The sequence below is a fragment of the Colobus angolensis genome, unplaced genomic scaffold (assembly GCF_000951035.1).
Source record: "Colobus angolensis palliatus isolate OR3802 unplaced genomic scaffold, Cang.pa_1.0 Scaffold367, whole genome shotgun sequence".
Taxonomy (NCBI): domain Eukaryota; kingdom Metazoa; phylum Chordata; class Mammalia; order Primates; family Cercopithecidae; genus Colobus; species Colobus angolensis.
This window is the reverse complement of record NW_012117010.1, coordinates 1,624,477-1,642,955: the sequence shown is the minus strand read 5'-3', so window position 1 is coordinate 1,642,955 and position 18,479 is coordinate 1,624,477.

Here is an 18,479-nt window from a genome sequence, read left to right as displayed (position 1 = left end):
GTTTAGTGCTAATGTATCAGAGTATTTAACCAGTCTTCAGACATTTCCTCAATACTTAGCTTTCTGATGTTGCTCCAGCTAAATTTGAAGTGTCAAGTTTTCATTCCTGCTTCTACATCATCCATTGTCATCCTGAAATACTTGTTACCTTCTGTCTGTTTCTTGCTACCTTTATTGCATCTGTTTTCTAATACAATTTTCTTATGAAACAGACCTCCATTTACAAAATTAGAACGCTGCCTCTTGAATTCATATTTCTTCACTAACTCTATCTTCATTTTTGTCCTAAGGCAATGTAGATAAATGAAAAATAAATAAGCTGTCACCAAAAATTTTGAATTTCATGGTTTCCTTTTTCTAAAACAAAGTGGCTTGAAAAATACTGAAATTGTCAGTTAATTCCTTAACTCAAACATATGTTTCTATGCCTTTAATTCTGAATTCAACTTGTAAAATAGACTTCTCTGATGTATTTGAGTACAATATTTAACTTTGTAGATTCAAAGAGGTATAGCTATCAATTTAACGGATTGATAAAATGCTGACTAATTGAGAGAATTTTCCTATATATGAATCCTAAAATTTAGAAAAAAATAGGAGAACACAGTTTTTAAAGAAACCTATTTGTTTTTGTTTTTCCCTAGTAAAAAGATGAATGAACCAATAGATAGTGACTATCCTTATTCCACATACTAGATGAAGGGCACAGTCACGTTCCAGTGGAATTCTCTACCCCCGGGAATGCACCTGAGCCATTTCTAATCTCTTTGATAAATGCTGCTGCAGTTCAAGTTTCAGAATCAATTGGGAAAAAAATTTGAAGTGGGACTTCTCCTGAAGCAGTGGCAGGTCTGTTCTAGACAGGCATACATAGTAAATCAGAGTTTTCACATTTCATTGCCTGAAACTAACTCGAACTGTCAATATGTGGCCAGGTGTAAATCGTGCAGTTAAGATAGAGGATAGCAAACAACCTGAGCTTCAGTATTAGATACTGGAAAAGAATTTGAAGATCAGGCTCTTTGGGAAATAATCAATTGAGAAAAATCAAAGTTAACACCACTATTAGGAAAGTTATAATGTCAAGTATACAAATTATAATATTAAAATGGAACCAAATAATTAGGTTGCATAAAAAATAATAATAATTATTAGAGTGAATCTCTTTTAATGTGTTAATTTGATTAAAAGAGTTACTGAGTATGTGAGTTAAAGGCTTACATTTGCAGATAAAAATAATAAATATCATTTATACGAACATAAAATAATCTAAATATCTACTGGTATCTGTAGGTCCTGTTTTATTGCCAGTGATTTTTAATAGATAGAAAATTTATATTGGTATTAGCAGTACAGAGGTCTCTGCAACCTAGTGCAGGATCCCTATTTATGCTCTTTCTTAAGGGAAGGCTTGTGAGTCCACCTGAGGGTCAGGACACACATATTTCTTTTCTCTCACCTAGATAGTGCTGAATAGTTTCAAACTAAGGGACATGTTTAAAGCTATAATGGGCCTTAGAATTCATCAGTTCAAGCTTTTTACTTTAGAGTTGAAGAAACTGAGGCTGAATAATGATTTTAATAATTTGCTGAGGAGGCAGCATATCTTCTGAAAAACTTGGGGATTTAATTCAGAGAGCTATGAGTTTGACTCCTACTCTATGAACTCCATTTTATTAATCTCCCTGGGCCTCAGTTTCTTCCTTTATATGTGGAAAAATAATATGAAATGTTCTCTGTCTCTCTCTTTTTTACTGAGAGAGCTTTTCATTAATTTTAGCCCTGGACTCACCTCTTCATACTTTAAACCTTGGAACCTCCATTTGTCCTGGAGTTAGTTATCATATTAGACCAAGGAACAGATTCTTAGCTTTTCAGCTCGACAGGTAAGGTCTAAGAACAAGACTGAAAAAAATTAAAAGTAGAACTAGTTGGAGGATAGGTTGTTTCCTGATTCTTCTCTAGTACTTCCCCTTGTATCCTGCCCATTTGATAAAGACCATATGATCTGAGGAGCGAAAAGAGAATTGGGGAGTAAGGAGTCCAGTAAGGAAGTTGGCCTACCTCTTCTCTCTGCCATCTTGTTATTTTAGGAGGACTTCTTCTGTCCTCTCTGAACTGAAGTGGGTAACAAACTTGCTGGTGTTCCTCTAGCCTTAATAGTGATAGAACAGAGATAGAGTAGGAATGTTAGGGGCAGAGTCAATGCTCACCAACAGCCCCAGGTCTCCCATGGCCAATATAATGAACAAGAGAACAACTAAACATTTCTTTGCCTTTCAAAAAGGATCGAAGGCCTGAAGAAGGGCTGTGCATAGGCCAGCACAACCAATGGAGACTAGAGATCAAAATGAGGAAGGACTACCTGAGCTATCTCCTGGCACGATGTCTCAAGGTCAGGCAGGAGACCTGACACCTCTGTAGATGTAGCAGGGTTAGAAGCTAAAGACCAAAATAATTAAAATCCCATCAGTTGGTTGTTCTGTATCTCTGTGCAGTCCACCAGAAACAAGGTCACTCATGTACTCTTTGCCAATGCTTAGTGATATTTCTTAAAGACCCTTTTACATCTTAGGTGAACATCAGAGCTAGTGGCTTGCAATGGGCAGGAGAACAAATTTAAATACATGGAAAGTTACAGAATTTCACTACGCTTACCTGAAAAATGACTAGGTTATGTTTACTTTATGTGACTGATTAAGAACTTTGAATCAGAAATTAGACTGATCAATAAAAAATAAAGTTACTTGTAATCTCAGCACTTTGGGAGGCTGAGATGGGCAGATCACCTGAGGTAGGAGTTCAAGACAAGACTGGCCAACATGATGAAACCCCTTCTCCACTAAAAATACAAAAAGTAGCTGCATAGTGGCAGGAGCCTGTAATCCCAGATACTCAGGAGGCTGAGGCAGAAGAATCACTTGAACCTGGGAGGTGGAGGTTGTAGTGAGCCAAGATCGCACCACTGCACTCCAGCCTGAGCAGCAGTGTGAGACTCTGTTCAAAAAAACAGAGTTTTGCCTATGTGAGTATTTGAGCGTAAAATAGTCACCTGTATTAATTTCCCAGTACTGTTGCAAATAAATTATCACAATTTAGTGGCTTAAAAACAATATAAATACATTATTTTATAGTTCTGAAGATCAGAAGTACAAAATGGGTCACATGGGCTAAAATCAAGATGCTGCTTCAAAATGAAGCTGAATATCTTCTTCCCAGTCACTGGCTGCCAGAAATTCGTTGACTATGAACGTAAACTCCATGGGTTTTCTTAGAAGTATATGGTCACAGACATTGCTGCTGATGCTCTGGATGAAGAATGAACGGGTTATATTGTCCAAATCAGTGGTGGGAACGACAAACAAGATTTCCCCATGAAGCCAGGTATCCTGACCCGTGGCCTTATCTGCCTGTGACTGAGGGATATTCCTGTTTTAGACCAAAGAGAGCTGAAGAAAGAAAATGCAAATCTGTTTATGGTTGCATTATGGATGCCAATCTGAGCATTCTTAACATCGTTTTTATAAAAAAAAAAAAAGAAAGAAAAAGAAAGAGAAGGATGTTCCTGGACTGACTGATACTATGGTGCCTCATTGCCTGAGGCCCAAAAGAGCTAGAAGAGTCTGAAAACGTTTCAATCTGTGTGAAAAAGATGATGTCTGCCAATATGTTGTAAAAATAAGAACAAAAATAAATTTATAAAGCCCTCAAAAAAAAGAAAGTAAGAGCCAAAGCACCCGAGATTTTTACTAGATGTCCTGAAGCATAAATGCTGGCATATTTCTCTGAAGGAACAGCTTACTATGAAAAGTAAGGAAGAGGTTGTAGAATATGCTAAGCTTTTGGCCAAGTAAATGAAAGAGGCTAAAAACAAAAACAAAACCAAAGCAAAACAAAAACCCACCAGGAACAGACTGTCCTCTCTGTGAGCTTCTACTTGTCTGAGTCTAGTCAAAAGCAAGTGTTTTTGAGTAACAAATAAATTGATCAAATTCGTTCACAAAATTATTAAATTAAATTAAATCAAGGTGTTGGCCGGCTGCATTCTTTCTGAGGTTCCAGGAAAGAATAAGTCTCCAGAGATTCCTGCATTCCTTGGCAGAATACGCCTTTCTCCATCTTCAGAGACAGCAGTATAACAACTTCAAAGCTCTCTCTCTGATCTTGTCCCTGTCTTTTCCATCTTTTCATGCACCCTTGACATTATGTTGGGTCCACCTGGATAATGCAGGATAATCTCCTCAGGATCCTTAATCTAATCACACCTGCAAAGTCCCCTTTGCCATGTAAGGTGACATCTTCATAGTTCCTGGTAATTAATTAAGATGAGGACATTTTGAGGAGCCATTGTTCTGCCTACCCAATATGTGTTTTTCTGTGTGTGTGTATGAGGGAGAGAGAAAAAATAGTGTGTATCACAAACAAGTGGTCAATTTAAATATTTAAGTTTCTATCCTCCAGATTAGCAGCTGGTTATGAAAACCATTTATTAAACCATAAGAATCCTGATTGCTTTCAAAGAAGCCTACTTTGGCTAGAAACATGAATGTAGAATAGCTTTGTTTGATCAAATATAAGAATTGGAGTATTATTCCTGAGAAAAAAATGTGTTAGATCTTTATAGCAACTAAATCTTTTTTAAACACAAAATGAAAACCCAAGATTCACCATCTCATTAAAAAGAAATGCTTCTTCCTCTTCAGACTGACAGTTTCCTTCACTGCTTGGTCCTAGCCTGTTTACCTAACCTTCCTAATCCATACCTTTCTTTCATTTCTCCAGTTCAATGCAACATTTAACTTTATTAACTCACCTGCCATTCTCCGAAAAACATCTCTTTTGGTTTTGTTTATACCCTGCACTCCACTTGCAAGGAACATTAAAAGCTCTTAAAACTTGGACATACAACACTATCCTCATCTTTTAAGACCGTGGCAAGTGTTATGTCTCCCATGACAGTTTCTAAGTTGTGTTATACCACAGGTTGAATTAATTTCTCCTTCCCCAGTTCACTCTCTGCAGTTTTTGTGCCCCTACTTTGGAATTTTTCTTCATATACCTTGATTCTGTGTATCACTTCCTTTTTAAAGTTGTGAGACTTGGGAAGCCAGAAATACAGACTCAATCATCATGATATCCCTTACTGTGGGAGTAGGTGATGTGAATAATTAAGACACATATTAGGTGCTCAATAAATATTTCTTAAATTTAGATGGAAGAGGATGATCTTAGGTTACAAAAAGAAAGTCAGAAGAAATGCAAATTTCCTTGAAACTTTAAAGTCAATACATTTTAATGAACACAGTATGTAAATATGATAGTTCTCCTATTTATTAATACAGAAAGTATTGGAGAGAAGGATTTTCAACAGAAGTCACCTCTTTTCCAGTCCTTCCGTTCTCAAGAAGTGGAGTAAATGCTCTCTTTATATGTTGGGAGATCCCAAATAAATAACTAAAACACCACTATAGTTCTGATGAATATTTTTACTCCATGCTTCAAAAATTCATTTATACAGATTAAAAAAGAATTTGCATTAGAGCTCCTGCTGGTATATATGTGCACAAAAGAGGAAAAATACTTTGAACTAGCGGGCAGAGAAACACAACAGTAGATATTAAAGGGGTGCATAAGCATGATATCAACCACCTCTGGTTGCTGATGATTGTCGCCTAGCCTATTCAATGGGATTCTGACTAATTCACCGGAAAAATTAGGCCCCACTCATCCCTGGAACAATAGTCAAACACTCTAAAAATATCAGAAATAAAACGGATAGTGAAGATTACCTTTTTGAGAGCATAAGTAAGATTTATGCCAGTTCCTGGAGATTAGCTTCTTGATTCTCTGTGTTGGAAAGAATCCTGGAGCCACATACAGGGTCAGTAAAAAGATATATTATGGGAAAAGCTCATGTTTGGTAGGTTTATTAGCCTGTTCTCACACTGCTATAAAGAGATACCTGAGACAGGGTAATTTATAAAAAATTTAAAAAGAGATTTAATTTGCTCACAGTTCTGCAGTCTGTACAGGCTTCTGCTTCTGGGGAGGCCTCAGGAAACTTACAATCATGGCTGAAGGGGAAAAGGAAGCCAGCACATCTTACATGGCAGGAGGAGGAGGGAGAATGAAGGGGGAGGTGCTACACACTTCCAAACAACCAGATCTCCTGAGAACTCTATCACAAGACAGTACTAGGGGATGGTGCTAAACCATTAGAAACCACCCCCATGATTAAAACACCTCCCACGAGGCCCTGTCTCCAACACTGGGGATTACAATTCAACAGGAAATTTTGGTGAGGACAGAGAGCCAAATCATATCAGTAGGAGTGAGGGTAACAGCACATAGGCCATCTATTTACTAGTAAGGATCTAGGAACTCGCAGATGGTCACATGGGTGTTTACATTAAACTCAAGGCACTCATTTCTTAACTCCCACTTTGGAATTTTGATACCTACACTATGTTGAATCCAGGAACAACTAGGCAGTTGAATAGTAATTCATGATAGTGAGTCCTCAAAATATTCCATTCTAATCTGTGTCAAGGAGTTTATATCTCTGCTTTCCAAACAGAAACTCTGGCCTAGAATGTGCAACTACTTACATGGTGTGAGGTACTACCTCCAAATGTGGCCTCTGTGCAAACCTTCAACAGGTTTTCATAGCTCTTTCTGCATTTTTCAATGACGGATACCAAAAACAGTTTGATTTTGGAGTTACAAGTTGTCATTTTAATATGTATTTTGATACACTCTCAAATTTTATTCCCCTAAATTGTTTCCAATGATGTTCTAAAATAATTCTTCTGTCCCATTCTATAAACCTCACTAAGCTATACCCAAGGCTGCCTCCTCACACCACCATAGACAACCCCAATGCACATAGCTATTAAAATAATTACAGTTGATAAGTTATTCCTTCATTACAAGGCATTTTATAGTCTTCATTTTCAAATATTTCACTAAGTAAAAGGTTATCTAGATGGCTAATAAGGCTGATTCTCAGAGATGGCATATATAACCACAAATTAAAATATTTGGTTTCATATTTGTTACAGTAATGGCAAAAATTTACCCTAAAGAATATAAGTAAATTATTATAAGACTAACAAGGTCTAGGACATATTGAATCTAAAAAGAAATCACTACTGGTTAGGAACTAACCCAGCACATTGTTTTGGGAACTTAATATATGTTATAATAAATACATCTTAATGTTTTGACAATGAGATTTTCAACTTAGGAATGGGGAAAAAATTGATCAAACTTAGTCATGACTGCCATGATAAGAAGAGATGTGAAAACACATTTTATGTAATCAGTTCATATATATTCTTTTTCTATTTCTTTGGCACAGAGGAGAAAAAGCACTAATTAGTCATATTGTACTTCCCCAGGAGACAATATGTTGAGGTCAATGATTAATTACATTTGGGAACAAATTGACAAACCCTTTGTTGCGTTCATGTTTATCAAATAATGGATATTGAAAAGACTGTATGCCAATGTCCATTTAAAACTACTAAATATCTAGGAAATAATTCTGTGTGAAAAACATAAGTATAAGCTGTTGATTTCCCTCAAAGACATAATGAATTAGGGTAAAATAGGAAATTGAAGACAATAGAATGTATATAATATTACAGCTACTTTTATTTGGACAACAAAATTGATAATGTCCACTGAAACTCTAGATCCCCAAAGAATAGCTCCAAGATTCCATCTTATTGACTAGAGCTTTGTGGTATATGTTAGAGCAAGTCAATTGTGTTCTTGGATATAAATGCATTGACTTAGGTATTATTCACCATTGTACCTAAAACTTTAAAGGAATATTTAGGAACTTTGTGGCACCCAAGGACTTGTTTCTCTCTCACTCCAAGCTGCTCTGTTTGGGACAACAAAAAGTACCTCTAGCATGCTTAACATAAAAAAATGACAATTTGTTGTTGAAAGTCAATCAAACTGCTCATGTTAAAACTCAGCCTGGCACAGCTACATACCCCACACCCCATCCACATTTAAATGCTCAAATTATCAATATGACATATCAAACTTACAGACTGTGATTGGACTTGAAAAGTAACCTCACCATCCAGAGGAACAAGGATGAGAAGACAGGTGGCAAGATCGGCCTAACCTGGCGGGAAAGAGGATTTTGTCACTGACATTACGTAAAACTGCTGGTACGTGGTCTTCTTGGAAAGCATTCTGATATGTTGTTAGTTTTATTATTGTTTTGTACTCTCTCATGTTGTATACCCTGGTGGACTGCTCCCACTGCCACACTCCCACCTCTTCAACCACTTAGCTTGCTATTTTGTCATCTGTGTTCCACAAGCAGCATTCCTATTCTCAATACAGTTATGCTACACAGCTATCTTAATTTTAACCACTAGGGGAAAGGTGGCTTGTACATAGCAACGAAGCATAAGGAAAGAAGAAAAGCTAACATAAAAATGTATTGTTGAGGTCACTGCTATGGCAACAGAGGCTCAATTCCATTGTCCTGCTGAGAAGTATACAAAAGGCCTCCCAGAATTGCTCACCTTAATGGTAGGCGGTGCAGCATTTATTCACCAGCTTCCATACTGATTTGTGGAACTTTGCCCCAGGGCAGTCTAATGGATTTCTTTTGCTTTACTCTCTTTATTTTCTTCAAATTTGATATTAGTTATCATAGTAGCAGTAGTAATAGTTTGCCATTTTTATTCATGCAGCTAGAACTAGACTCAGGATAAAGTGGTGTTATGTAAGCCACCACTTATCAGACATCACTTTGATTTGACAATATTCACAATGCACTACAGTTTTAGAGTGACTTCTCAAATGTATTTATATTTAATTTTTACAATAACACTATATTTTTCTCTATCATTATTGTCATCATCATGCTCACTTTAGAGATGAGAACTCCTTGCCTAAAATCAACACAATTAATAATTTGTACAGCAATAACTGAAATTCATTTGTACTACATTATTTATATTTTCTTCTTTCTACATTATTTATATTTTCTTTTTGAAAAGAAATACGTCACATATCTACCCATGTGACATTTTCACAATCTATAAGCATAGTAATTGGATTTTTTAAAATTTAATTTATTTTTTTGAGATGGAGTCTCACTCTGTCACCCAGGCTAGAGTGCAGTGGCACTATCTCGTCTCACAGCAACCTCCACCTCCCGGGTTCAAGCGATTCTCCTGACTCAAACTCCCAAGTAACTGGGATTACAGGTGCCCGCCACCACACCCAGCTAATTTTTATATTTTTAGTAGAGACAGGGTTTCACCATGTTGGTCAGGCTGGTCTCAAACTCCTGACCTCAAATAATCCACCTGCTTTGGCCTCCTCAAATGCTGGATTACCGGTATGAGCCACTTGCTCCTGGCCAGGAATATATATATACATATATATTGAAAACAAAAGAACCTGAAGAAACTAGGGTTGTGTGAGTTCTGGGCATTAACTGTAATAAAAATGGAGGCAGAGAACACTTACATCATGATAGGAGCTTCAGCTAGGGCTAAACCATTCACCTGATTTGATTCCCATGGTCTATATAGCCCTTTCAAGGGTAATGTGGTAGCCAGCCTTTAAAACAGGCCTCGAAGATTTTTGCATCCTGGTATTTAGTGCTTCCCTCTCACAGTGACTAGTCTGGTCCAGGTAATTAATAGAATATTGTGGAAAAAGCAGAGTATGACTCCTGAGGCAGGACTGTAGAAACACAGTGTCTTGCTCTCTATTACATTACTGATCTGGAGCAAGTCACTGCCATGTGGTGAGGATACTCAACAAGCTCTGTGGCTAAGTTCTCATGGCAAGGAAATTACATCCCCAGCCAAGTTAGTGCTGGCCAACAACCAGCACTAACTTGGCTGGGAATGCAAGACAGCTTGGAAATAAATCCCCCAGGCTCATTGATGCCTTGAGATGACTGCAGCTTTATGAGAGATCCTGAACCAGAACCACCCAACAAAGCCAATTCTGGATTCCTGACCCACAGAAACGGTGTGAGACAATAAATGTTATTGTCCTTTTAAGCTGCTAAGTTTTTAGTTAATTTGTTATACAGCAATGGACAGCTAAAATAAGGCCAGAATCTGGAAATACTAGTTCTGCACTGGTTTTCATTACTTTGGGAGTACCCAACTGTACTGTGTTCTTAGAACTAACAAATAGCAGTAAGATTCATGATGAATTCTGTTTTTCAAGATGCATTCTGTGAAACTCTTTCAGGTGAAATTTCCTAATAAGGATGTATATTTAGTATTAAAAAATTAAATGCATTTTTCTTATAGTTCATAATGAAACTGCTCTGTATAAATCCTAATCTATTCGATAGATTAGCACAAGTTTCCAATAACCTATATTTCTTTGTCTCCCTTTGTCATCCCAGCTCAAACACAGCACTTCAATAACAGTTTGAGTGTCCCAGGCTTGCAGTTGACATAGTGTCAAGGTGACTGCCAGCTAATCAAAGTGATGAAATTTATCATTCTGAAATAATTCACCTGAAGATGTACAGCTATAGTACATATTATGAAATTATTGGGAATGTGGAAATTATTACATATTGTGGAAGTGATTGCTCTAAATGACAAAAATGCAAAGTAAGTTAATCTATGAAGCATTTAAGTTAAGCAATTTTAAGAGGTTGAATGAGAAATAAATTGTCTATAAAAATAAAAGTAAGAGAATCTATAAAGACATAAAATACAATTATACTATAATAATTTGGGGAAAGATTATTATACAAAATACTAATACCTAGTTTCTATGTGGTATTCTATATATTGTGCTAAGTGCTTTACACACATTATCAGAATTAATTCTCAAACTTAATTTTTAAATTATTCTCCTACTCCTGAAATGGCTACATTATCGGGTATATATACCCTGGGGTTAGTCATCTCTTGCTGGGAAAATTTAGGACAGAGAGGAGTTTAGGAGTGGAGGTTTAATAGGCAGAAGAGAAAGAAAAATAGCTTCTCTCTCTAGAGAGAGAGGTCTTCCAAGTGGAAAAGGCTGTCTGGCCGCAGATGCACTGGATTTTATAGTTCAGCTTGAGGAGTTGCTGTCTGATTTATGTAGAGCTCATAGATTGGTTCAATCTGGTGTGATGTTTACATAGCACGAGGGAAAGCTGGTTGCCCCACACTAATCTTATTATGCAAATGAATTCTCCTTGGCCACCATCATCTTTTCTGTCCCTTACTGTACAGGTGACTGGCAAATAAGGGATGGTGGATCCACCATCTTGAACATGTGTAGTCCTTAGTTCCTGCTGACATTCACCCATGCAAGCTTGTAGCTTGCTTGTGTATGCCTGCAGCTAGACTTTACAGTCTGCTCTTTGTTAGAAAATGATTTAGGGCTGCTTTTCATTAAAAAGAAAAGACTTACCCAGGACTCTCATACCCGTACTATCTTCTTAACTCCTATATCATTCTACCCTCTGGAGCGGTCACCCTAACTGTTGTTAGGGGTTGTTGGGCAATGACTCTTTCTGGATACTTCCTGCTGAAAATGGGCATCATGCAGGGAACAGCAGCTAGGGCTCTTCTTGGGGTCAATCCAAGGGTCCTCAGAAAAATGGTGTGTCCATGCCTGGTTCAGTCTGCAGAACCGTTTCAAGTTTCACTACTTCTAGGTGAGAGAAAACAATTTGAGTTATAATATTGAGTAGACAAGGTTCAAACATTAATATAAAACATATGAGCAAGAGAGGACTTAATAATGGAGCTAATCAGTTCCACAAAGAAGACTGAAATTCATTAAAGAGGAATTATAGCCATCCAGGGTTGGAGTCTGCATTTTCTCTTAACCTGTTAATGATTTTAACTTGATCTTTAAGGACCTGTGGGTTTTCTTCTACTTGACTGGAGGTGTTGATCTGGAAGCAGCATGTTTCATTTAAGACTGAACAGGCACCCCCTACCTCGGCTGTGAGAACATCCAGGGCTCATCTATTCTGTGCTACTACTGAAGCTAAAGTGTCTATGCATTGTTGTTGTACTTCTATGGATCCTGCTGTTGCCTTCCATCCTCAGTACATCAGAATGAATATATTAAGTACCGACCTTTCAGAGAGATACCAGCAAACCTGAAGAGGCCTCTTATTATAGAATTTCCCATCCATGATCTTTCTAAGATGGGATTCTCTTGTGCATGCCCTCCCCAGTTTTCTCTTTTGGTTAAATCTCCATATGATTGCATGGAAATGATAAATCTCTTTGTTTCATGTATCTGAGATAGTGCATTTTCTAAAAAGGAACCTAGATTTGGGTTGTCCCTAGATGATGCATCCTTGTCAGTGGAATTTAAAAGTAATAGGTTGGGGACCACTGCTACTGTAGTATAGGTTCCTTTCCAGTGCCTAGGGAGGATTAAGTGTAGCTAAGAGCCACAATGGAAATATAATCCTGTCCCTGAATGGATGGCTCTAAGTTGTGACCTGTGAGGGACACAGACAGATCTTTCTCATATCTCAGAAGCTCTTCCCCCTTACATATGATAGGAGCATCTTTGGGATGGGGATATCCATACTCAGAATAGTTATTCACAATGCCATTTAGAATCTTACATGCAAAATTAGAAGGGTCCACCTGACAAATGGAGTTTCAAAAAATTAACAACATAATATGCCCTGGCCAATGTCTCAGATGATCTTTGTGGCAAGGGCTATTGGTCCGGAAGTCTCCAGTTTGCCCAAAAATTTGCATGCCATTACTATTAGCAAACATCATACAAGGGTCTGGAATTCCATGAGGGGACATGTTTGGAAAGGCCCATGCGTTATTCTTTACATTATAATCAAGGTGGTTACTTAGAGCATGCTACTCTCATTGGAACTTCCAACCAGATGGAGCGGCTAGACTCTGAAAGCCCCCCACAGGGTATCTGATCCTTTTAGATCACCCTAATGGCACCTTCTTCCTTCAATCTTAGAACTATCAGCAATTACCAGTGTGATGTTACAACATTTGAGATCGCTGAAGTATGGTTCTTCCCCACTGCTTTTAAAGCAGTGGGAGGCATTTGATATTACCCAGTTAACTTTTCCCAGTCTGAGGATATGAAGCTTATATTTGGAGAGAGTGTTCCTTGGCACTAGGGGTGGAGTGTTTTCCTGAGAGGAGTTAGTTATTCAGTGAAAGTGTTCCTACACCATGTCCCATTTATGCCTCATAAATCTTTTGGGATTAAAGGTAAGTCTAACAAAGGAAATCCTAAGACTGTAAGTTCTGGGTCATCAGGAGGTTCCTTAGTGTTATTAAACTGAGTAAACCACTTGGGACAGACCCAGCAATTAGTCTTATTGTACAAATGAGCCATGGCTGATATTGTAGGAGCTAAAGGGTGTGATGTATCACTAAACCCAATAAAAAGTCCTAGAAGACTCAGTGATAGTAAACCTTTCACGTTCCCTTCTTATTGGTAACTATTATCCCTGCAATTAGGTGTCAAAAAGAGCCTCCGATATTTGACGGCAAATCTTGAGAGAAAAAGTAGATGATAAAAAAGTAGAAAAAGTAGAATGATAGAGGTGGAATTGAGTAAGACAAGTGGCCCTTGCTCATTTACTCATCTGTTATGACTTTGAGCTTAAGGTCTCCTATTCCTTCACATTGGTACCCAGGACATTCCTCTGGGCTGTCAGAGGTTGCTCTCTCAGCTTCCCAGGCTTTGACTTGAGTGTAATGTATCCAGGAATAAATACCTGTAGCTTTTACTGCCGAGGGTGTTGAAAGGAGAACGGCATAAGACCTTCCCAGCTTGGGCTTAGGGAAGGAGAAAGAGAAGGGAGAGATTTTATCAATACCAAATCTCCTGGGTTAAATAAAAGGTGGTCCTACTTCTTGGGATTGGGCTTCTGCTAGTTGTGTTAATTCCTGTTGAAAGCGAGTCAGAGAGTCTACATGCTTAACCAATTCAGAGGTCTCTTAGTCTAATGAGAAATTATTGGTGAGAAAAGGCCATCTGTACAGCATCTCAACATGGCTTAGACCTAACTTTGAAGGGTGTTTTGTTATACATAGTAAAGCTATGGGAAGAAAAGTTACCCAAGGAAGGTGAGTTTCATGGGACAATTTCCTGAGATGTCTTTTGATGGTATCATTTGTCTTATATAACTTTCCTGAGGACTGGGGTCTCCGAGTGCAATGGAGATGATATTGTATGTCTAGTGCCCTTGAGGCCCCCTGTGTGAGAGCTGCCTTAAGTGAGGGGAGTAATTTCATTAACTAACACCTTTACTACCTCAGGGGACTTTTCTGGATGGCTTGGAAATGCTTCTACCCAGTTAATAAAAGTATCTACCCATACCAGGAGGTATTGGATGCCCTTCATCTTTGGCATGTGGGTAAAGTCTATCTGCCAGTCCTCCCCTGGATAACTTCCCATCCTTTGGGTTTGTGGAGGAAGAAGCCATCTGTTCAGGGGATTATTTTTAAGACAGACTTCACAAGCATTAACAACCTATTTTACTATTTTTAGTGAGTTCTTTCTTGAAAACAATCTATAGACACATTAATAAGTTTTGTCCTTTCTCAAGTGAAAAGCTTGATGAAAGAATTTAAGGACTTTCCACTGGCTGGGCACTGGCAAGTGAAGCTTCCCGTGTTCTGACTACAGCCATCCTGAGGGCTGAAAAGTGTACCCTTGAGAAGTGGCCCATTCTATTTCTGCAGGGGAGTACTGAGGTTTGATTTCTCTTATAAAGCCTTCCCCAAATAGAGGTGCTTCAAGTGTGTTGGTATCATGAGGCTTCATTGTTGCTGACTTGGCCACCTAATCAGCTAGCTTGTTTCCTTCAGCTAGTTCTGAATCTACTCCCTTCTGATGTTCCTTACAATGCATCACTGCTACCTCTCATGGAAGGAAAACTGAGGGTAATAACCTGGTAAATTCCTGAGGGTATTTTATAGCAAATCCATTGGTGGTAGAAAAGTGCCTTTCCTTCCAAATGGCAGCAGGAGCATGGAGAACCAAGAAAGCATACTTGGCATCATTGTAAATGTTAGCTACCTTTCCCTTGCTTAACTCAAGTGCTCTTGTTAGAGCTTTCAGTTCAGCTAGTTGAGCGCCTGTGCCTGGAGAGACAGATGCACTTTCAATAAAATTATTCAGAGTGACGACTGCATATCCTGCCTTTAGACTCCTTGCTCTACAAAGGAGCTTCCATCTGTGAAGAGGGTCCAATCTGGATTTTTTAGAAAGTTTCCCTGAGATCTTCCCTGCCTGCTTAGGTCTGTACCACAACTTGTTCACAATCATGTTCAGGTTCACCAGTTCCCTCAGGGAGAAAAGTGGGTGAGTTTAAGAGAGAACAAGTTTTTAACTGGATGGTGGAATCCTCTAAGAGTGAGCTTGATACTTAAGGAGCCTGCTCTCTGTTAACCAAAGGCTTCCCTTAGAGGACTGTAATCCTGCCACATTATGTGGGGTGTAAACAATTAAGTCATTTCCCAGGGTTAATTTGGAGGTTTCTGGGACCATTAAGGCACTGTAGCAATGGCTCAGAGGCATGCTGGCCATAGTTTAGCCACCAAATTAAGTTCCTTACTCAGATAACCCACTGGCTGTTGAGCTGGTCCGTGGGCCTGCATTAAAACTCCCAGGGCCATTCCCTTCCTTTCTGATACATACAGATTGAAGGCTCTTCCTATGGGAAGGCTGAGAGCTGTTGCCTTAAGTAGGGCCTGCTTTAGCTGCTTAAAGGCCTTTTGAGCTTCAGGTTCCCAGGTTAAGATATGAGTTTTAGCTGCTTGAGTTTCTCTTATGAGGTGATACAGAGGATGAGCTATCTCACTCTACCTAGGTTTCCATAGCCTGCAAAATCCTGAAATGCCCCCAAATCCTTAGTTGCTTGAGGCTTTTGTGGAGGGGAAAGGAGAAAATGGGCCAATCCTTTCTTCCTCTAATGCTCTGGTCCTTTCAGACAGCACTAAATCCAGATACTTCACTAAGGTTTTGCAAAGCTGGGTCTTAGATTTTGAAAGTTTATAGCCTCTGTTGGCTAAGAAATTAAGAAGAGCTTCAGTGCCTTTCTGAGAAGCTGCCCCAGTTGGGGTACAGAGCAGTATATCATCCACATATTGCAAAACCTTCACCTGAAGATGGGAAAACTTGGAGAGTTCTTTTGACAATGTCTGTCCAAAGAAATGAGAGTTATCTCAAAATCTCTGAGGCAGCACCATCCACGTTAACTGGGTGATTTGGCCAGAGAGATTGGCAAAGGCAAACAGATATTGAGAGTCAGGCTATAACAGTATACAGAAGAAAGTATCTTTTAAATCTAGGACTGTAAACCATTTTGTTCCCTCAGGTATTTGGGTCAGCAAGGTATAGGGTCAGCAAGGTATAGGGATTAGGTACTACCAGATAGATTGGGATTATGACCTCATTAATGAGGTGGAGGTCCTGAAAAGTCTCCATTCCCCATTGGGTTTTACACTCTTAATATTGGAGTGTTGCAGGGGCTGTCACAGGGTTTGAGGAGGCCCTGCATCTTCAGTTATTAATAATAGCTTCTAGTGCTTTCCTAGCATCTTGCTTTAGGGGGTATTGTTTCTGGTTAGGAAAAATGGTGGGATCCTTAAGATGGATCTGGACTAGCCTAGTGATTACAGCTTGACTTTTTCTTCCTTGAGTTGCCCACACTTCTGGATTGATACTAGCTTCCACCAGGGGAAGACAAAGAGATTGTCCTGAGGCTATAAGAATGCTGGCCCCTATGTGAGCTAAACTGTCTCTACCTAATAAAGGAGTGGGACTTTCTGGCATGACTAAAAAGGCATGTGCAAATAGTAGCTTTCCCCATCTGCAACTAAGGGGTTGAGAAAAATATCAAATTAGAGTTTTTTCCTGAGATGCCCCTTACGGTCATGCTATGGGAAAGGGGGAGGCCTGGATTAGAGAGAAGAGAGAGGCTGGCCCCAAGGTCCAGAAGATCTACCTTTCTTCCTTCAATTTCCAAAATCACCTGGAGCTCCTGTGCTGTAATGGTAGTTTGAGCTGCTGGAGCCAGGGTTTTGAACACCAGAACCCACTAGTCCTGTTATATCATCTGTGAGACTCGTTCTGAACCCAATCACCTTCATCTCCAGGGGTAGTCCAATTTCCAGTGATCCCTGCCACATGCTGGACAGGGTCGTGTTAGTTTCTTCTTGCTTCCTGGGCACTCCCTTCTTAAAGTGCCCTGATTTGCCACACCAATAGCAACTGGTAAATGCATCTCAGGGATCCTGGACTTTTCAAGTCTGCAGAGAAGCTACTAGAGCCTATGTCCTTCTCTTTTGCTTCCTCTCTTTCTCCTGGTCCTCCTCCTGGTATATATTATAAAAGACTGAGGTGGCCACCTTCAGGAGGTTCTCTAAGGTGCCATCTGGTTGTATAGTCTGATTCTGTGGTTTTCTTCTAATATTGGGAGCTGCCTGTGTAATAAATTGTCCTTTAGGATGAGCTGTCCCTCCACTGACTCAGGATAGGGAGGCATGCTTTATTAGTGCCTCTCTTAGTCTTCCCATAAAGGCTGCAGAATTCTGAGCTAGCTTTTGCTCTATCATTGACAGTTTAGAGTAATTAAGAGGTTTGGCCCAATTTCTTCATTCTTCATAGGCTCTCCAAATATGCACATTAAAAATGTTTCCTTTTCCATTCATCTGCAACACTATTGGGGTTCCAACTAGGGTTGTAAAGAGGAACTACTTTCCTTCATATTGGGAATGGTGCTTCCTTCATCTCTTTGCCTTCCCTATTTTCTCTTTTCCTTTTAGGTCTACTATAGGAGACATATTTATCATCTCTGAATTTCTCTACTGGCTGCTTCTCAGCTGTGGTTAGGGTTTGGCTTAGGAGCAGCATAACATTCCTCCATGAGAGGTCAAATACCTGAGTTAAATTTTGAAAGGCTTCTATATATCTATCAAGGTTACCAGAAAATTGGCCTAAGTCCCCCTTTACTTGCCTAAGTTCCTACAATGAGAACGGAACTTGAACCTAGCGGCATCACCCCCACTTGGGCATTTCCTGTAGGGGTGAGAGCTAAGGTGGGGAAGTGGGAAATTTTGGCGATGGTGGAGGTGGAAGAGCTGGTGGCATGGACTTCAAGGGCTGGGACAGCCAATGGCTGCCTCAGATGGTTTGCCTGGAAGTTGCTTTTGTAGCCTTGGGGGATTATTCCTTGGGGGATTATTCCCTTTAGGCGTGCCTGATATGATTGCTAAAGGGGCTGGGTCAATTGTGCCTTGTCTGCAAAGATCCAGATTGTCTCACAGGGCAGAGAAGGACTGTACATAAGGTATCCCTGACCATTTGCCCTCTGTCTGCAGAAAAGATCTAATTGTTGGATATTAACAATTAAGGCTTTCTTCTGCAGGCCAGGCTGGTTCAAGAGGGTAAGAAGGCCATGCTCTTGTGAAAAAGAAAATGAGCCACTTTTTCTTCAAAGTCTCAGGGTTAAAGGA